At 32.3% G+C, this 6,032-nt stretch overlaps 1 long non-coding RNA gene across 1 annotated transcript in view; it reads left to right on the top strand.

Annotated features, from left to right (window-relative positions):
* The first annotated feature begins 4,891 nt into the window (after positions 1 to 4,891).
* LOC117174987 overlaps positions 4,892 to 6,032 on the top strand; it is a 31,582-nt gene continuing 30,441 nt past the window's right edge. Inside the window, exon 1 of the long non-coding RNA XR_004467413.1 lies at positions 4,892 to 5,120. This is a non-coding gene — a long non-coding RNA (uncharacterized LOC117174987). The remainder of the gene's footprint in view (positions 5,121 to 6,032) is intronic.

The raw sequence follows: 6,032 nt of genomic DNA, 5'->3' as shown, positions 1-6,032 counted from the left end.
TCAATTTCAATTGACTTTCAGTAACTTGCATCTTTCATTTTAATATAAGATTTTATGCAAGCAAGAACTAGAAATAAAGACAGAAATGAACATTTAAACACAATTAACAGAATGTTTTTAGTGGTATTTTTTGCAATTTTCAATTTTAAAACTTCCAAAGAGAAGAAATTTTGAAAGTAGGTAACTTAAATTAAAGGATTTTTTATTGCAGATTATCAAAACCAAGAACTCTTCAATTTTAAAATAATGACAATTGAACGATATGTAGTGTGCAAGAGTTACAATCGACAACTACTTGATCTTGAAGATATTTGAACTGAAATCCTTATATTTTAATGATTTTAAACATGAGTCAAAGTTATCAATTCTGAGAATTCCAAACTTAAGAAATTTCAAATGAAAATTGTGAAAATTATACAATTTTTAATTGTAAAACTAAAAACTTACCTAATTTGTCATTCTGAATTCTCAAAATAAAAAAAACCCTTAATTTAAAAGACTGACAATTTAAATTTCGAAAAAGTACAAATGAAATCTCTTGAAATTTGAAGAATCATAAATTAAAATTGTTGACTTTCGATGGTTTCGGAAATCAAAAGTCAAGTTTTTAATTCTAACTGTTCTAAAAAGAAGAAAATTTGATATTAAATCATCAAAATTTAAGAATTTTTAATGGAGAGTTTAAAAAATTAAGAACTCATAAATTTGAATAGATTTATGACTCGATGGTCTACTCTCTAAATATAAATCAGTGAAATTTCACAGATTGTGAGTGAAATTTCACTGATACAAATAGCCTCTCTACTGGAATTGTTTAAATTCTTATATCGCCTATATTTAAACATTTTTGTATGAAAACTTTGAAGTTTGAAAGCTTCTATTAAACAGTTGAACTAACGTCACAGTAGCTTCAATCCGCTCATCATTTACAAGTATTGAAAATTTTTAATAAAACCAACACAAAATCTTTCCAGCAACTTAGGTAAATTATTTTTTAATCTTTACTCAAAGTTTGTACAAGATAAAGGAGAACGATAAGAACGAAGAAAAAAGTTTTGGCAACAATCGTTTCTCTCTTTTTTTTAAAATGAATTTTCATTCAAAATTTTTCGAATTTTTCCTCCTTTTTAAAACTTTTATGACAGCTTCAATTTGCAGGTAAATTTGATTCACTTTCTCAATTAAAAATAAAATTGAAATTGGAAATTAAATGTATTGAAAATTCGAGTAAAAAGGTTCAGACCCCCCGGCGTGAACGAGGACGAGACGTAATTTACCGTGACCGTAACCCTTCGCTCGATTCCTGGAAAACGAAGAAAAAAATGACAAAAAAAATTGGTGACAGCCATACACTTGTGGCAGCCAACACCTTGCTTGAAGTGGCGAGTCCTGACCTAAAGCAACTTCGAATTCAGTAAGGGATAGTGTCGTTTAGAAGTAGAAGGGGAAGGTTACGCAGGTGGCCGTGGAGGAAAAGATGATCGCCCATTGCGTCTTGCGACGGTACGGGTGGCAAGGTGGTGGCAAAGATATGGTAAAGGTGGTGGTAAAGCAGAAGCGTTGATTCGTATTATCGACTTCGAATTTTGATTCGATTATTATTCCCAACAGTGATCCAAGAATACTTGCGCATGCATGAAATGTGTGGCGCTCATTGGCTCTAGTTCGCGTACGTATTTAAAAATCATGTACAGACGCGCACCGTAGCCAATGAACATCACTCAAATCCAAGCAAGCGCAGATCAAGATAGCTCCGTTGGGATCATTAACTTCACGGTGACTCGCGGATGCCTTTGTCGCACGCGTGTAGCTATCGAAGAACGAACAATCGTAACCATTTATTCGATATTTTCCAATGCAGAATAACCCACTGACGTCTCGTGTCACACGCATCTAGCAATGAAATCGAGTATTGTGACAATCGAAATCGACAATATCGTTCAGAGATTTTATATTAAGGAAAAGATTCTACACTATAATCGACACGTTCGGGATATCATTTTTTACAACAAAAATGTCATGCGTCATTGAAAATAACCTTGAAGTTGTTTACGAAAAAATTCTTTCCAGAAATTGCGCAATAAAATGGTATGACGTCATCTAGAATATTCTTGAAACTTAGCATGGCCGCAAATCACTGCAGCTGTGGAATATCGGTAAGGTAGGTTTTTATGTCATCTGCGAGAAATATATCTACATCTTCGTTTTAAAGTTCTAGAAGATTTAACATTATAGAAAAAAATTTGTAACCTCTGAATTAAATTAGTTAGCTGGAAAGCAATTAATCATCCTCGATTTGTATAAACTTTAATATGTAGTAGCCTTAGTGAATGATTGAAAACTTCCAAATATTCTATTATATTAATTTTGTATTTTTAAACATTTTATTTGAAATATTTAACGTGTAATAAGCAAAACTGACCATTCTAACGAAGAGATGAAAAACGAGCACATATTTGTAAATAAAAACGCCATGTGACCTCATCTCGAATGTTTTTGTATGACAAAAGGAACGGTAAGCACCAGGCAGTGCACTCTTAATATTTATTTATTTTTTTAAAGTTAAAAAACGTCGGTGAAAATCCAGGAATTGAATGCATGCTCACTTATCTCTCTTTCGAGTCTCGAAATTATTTGTAGTATCTTATTACATATTTAATAAAAAAAATAAATATTTTAAAAGTAGTAAAAAAGGAGTGATTTCTAGAAAACGAAATCAGAGTTTAACGAAATGCATTTAGTCTTAGACTTCAATACACAAATGTTTCTAAAAGGAAAACCTTTAAAGACCTCTGGATGCCCTCGCTTGACACCTAATACCATAATAAAAGCGATAAGAAACGTTTTATTCTTTTAAATACTCTTTTACCTGTTTCGATTGGTTTCAAATATTTGTAATTTTAATTTTGTATTCCTCTTCATAATTGGTACATCTAAAACAAGTAAAATTTCTTTATCAAAATCGCACTGTATCCTTTAATGTCATTAACAAATTCTAGAAACTAGCATGGAAACTAATCACTTCAACTGTAGAATTTTCTCTAATTACACGCAGTAAAAATTTACAGAATAAAGCAAAATGTAACCTTGAAACGTGCAATGCCTAAGATAAGAGATAACCTTGAATTTGCACACAGGAATTCGGCTCGCATAATTGCGCAATATTATTCTGTGACGTCAGCTGTGGAATGGAATGTTCTCTATGTCGGTAAAGTAGAGACATTATAAAGTCCCGAGAATTCAAGTTCAGGTTATATAACCGAGAATATGACAGAATTTAGGAGAATTTAAAAGAATTTATCATTTTTAACAATATTTTTATTATTCATGTTATGCCAATGGTTGAATATGAATTATTTTCTAGCTTAGGCATATTAAGGAACTGAAAATATGCAAAACAGTGGCTTATTAATTAAAGGGACTAAAACTCTATAATATCAACATTTAATTGCCTGACATTACTTAATAAATATTTAGCATTCAATAATACAATTATTGAATACTAAGCGCAACTTCTTTTTTAAATAGTTAGCTTTATATCTTTAAAGTATAAAATATTTCATTCTGCTATTTATTTCGTAAAATGTTATTTTAATCGCAAGGTAGGAATTCATGGTGACGTCATCAGGACCCATCTAACAGCTTAATGGGAAAGCAACCGACCTGTAATCGAAAGTTCTGTGGTTCGATTCTCAGTGGAGCGACGAAAGTAACTGACGCGGTGGCCAGGTAGGACTTTTACGTCCATGAGGTTTTTTTCAATGTTATTTTAATTTTAAAAATCTGGCAAAATTCACAGTTATTCTTCTGAGTCCATACAATGGATTAAAAAAAAAACTATTCGTTATGGGGAACTTTATATTTTTTAACCAATTAATTATTTAAACAAATGTTCTGAAAAAATGGTAAATTACTAAAAAATTTATATTTTACTTAGGCTTTTAAAGAGGTTCAGGCAAGCAAAATTTCTAATAAACCAAGTTTTTTCAGTTTAAAAATTTTATAATGCAAAATATGGATCTCATAATGCAATGTCTGTATTTCGGGCTCATAAATGTACCAAAAATAATGAAAAAACACGATAAAATGTGATTTCCAAATTGACCAAAACACTAAATCTGTGGTTCAGGTGGATCTTTCAGGGCACGCAGTCAACTTCTTTTCGTGGCTAGACGCACAAAAACTTACTTACAGTGACGCCCTTCAGGCGCCACGACCCTTGGTCCATAACAATTTTTTAAGATGGACATCCATGAGATGCCTTCTCTCGCTTTCGAAATATTTGAAGTACAAAAAGGTACTGTGCCCTAAAAGACCCACCTGAACGACAAAGTGTTAATTTTAGTCATCATGAATCTTCTAGAAACTTAGCACGGACACAAACCAATTTTCTGGAATATTTAGGATGGACACGAACCGCTAGGGGTTCAAAGGTAGAAGCTTCTCGATGTCGGTAAGGTAGGAATGTTGGTCCAGAACGGGCCTGCGTTATTGCGAGAGAATGAGCAGACTATTCTTCTTCTCTTACTTTCTTCCTATGCTTTTGCAGACCAACCCTTGTTTCATACAAAAATATAGATTCAACAGTTTCAGATCAGAATAAAAAAATTCAAAAACTGGGTGTTGATCTATGGATTGAACGGACTGGACAGTTTGAAGATTTCTGAACTAATTCTGTCCGAAATTTTCGCTAGGGTCGCAACCAAATGTGCCGCCCCTGTTTGAAGCAATATTATCTCCTTGAAAGAATTTTCCGAACTTTGCACTCGTCGCACAGACGCCGGCATGACCGGCATTCTACTGACTTCTACTGGACTACTGGACTCACTTCCAATAAAAGCCGTCAATGCCATCAAGTTCGCACACATCTTCGAACGAAGCCAGTGCGTGTAGATGACGTGTTGGTAGATGGGTCAGGCCTCACAGAATGTAACAGAATGACTTAACTCGCCTCAGAACCAACACAAGCCGCATGCGGCAATCCAGTTGCTTTGCTTTAAGACCTAAAGAAAGGGAAAGCGCGTAACACCCGCTCGAACTTAAAGTCAGTCTTGCAAAGTCACAAGTGCGCTCCGCGCAGCAGTTCTGCCTTCACACATCTACTGGATGTTGTTTTCTAGGTATAAAGATTCCTATTTTTGTATATTTATTTTAATTCAAAGTACATTTTTTCGGTGGGAAAGTATCAATTCCAGGTAAATTTGAGATTATGAATTACTTTGTGTATAGTTTCTAGTCCGTTTGGATGGAGGAAACAAATGCAAAAAAGTGACATGTTGAGCTGGGTTATGAAATGTTTGTAAATGTATGTGCACTTTAGAATGTTTGGAAATTATTATATCATGTTTTCATACTATTAGAGATAAAAATGATTTCTTTAGTGTATTTAGTTTGATAGTAAATTTGCATTTTTAGAATATTTTTGTGCAGATTTCTTCCGTTAGATTTTTAGGGCATTTTTGTACCTGTTTGGTCATGACCCTAATCATTTTTATTTTCTAGCAATAATTTGATGCAAGTAATTATTACTACTAAATATTAATTTTTGTTTCTTTCTTTCGATAGTTTTTTTTTTTAATGATTATAAGAATAAAAATAATGTTACTGATGTTTCAAATTTTAAGAGTAAGTTAATCTATGGCTGAAATCGTTAAAACAATTGTTAATAAAACCTTGTTTAAATAATTGAATTATATTAAAACATTATTATTAATAAAATTACCGAATTGGAAAATTCCCTAATAATAATTTTAACATATTGGAAGCTTCCAGAAAAAATCATAATATCACTGAATTGGAAAATTCCTGAATAATAAAATTACCGATGGTTTCTCGTATGGGACGACTTAAAAATCCCGAAAAATAAAAATACCGAATTGGAAAATTCCCGAATACTAAAATTCGCGAAGAATAAAATTGTCGAATTATAAAATTCCCGAATTTGAAAATTCCCCAATAATAAAATTCACGACAGTTTATAATATTACCGAATTAAAAAATATAATGAAATAATTTTTAACAAAATATTTCTG

Source organism: Belonocnema kinseyi, chromosome 6 (assembly GCF_010883055.1).
Source record: "Belonocnema kinseyi isolate 2016_QV_RU_SX_M_011 chromosome 6, B_treatae_v1, whole genome shotgun sequence".
In the NCBI taxonomy this organism is placed as follows: domain Eukaryota; kingdom Metazoa; phylum Arthropoda; class Insecta; order Hymenoptera; family Cynipidae; genus Belonocnema; species Belonocnema kinseyi.
This window is presented reverse-complemented; position numbering and strand designations above follow the sequence as displayed.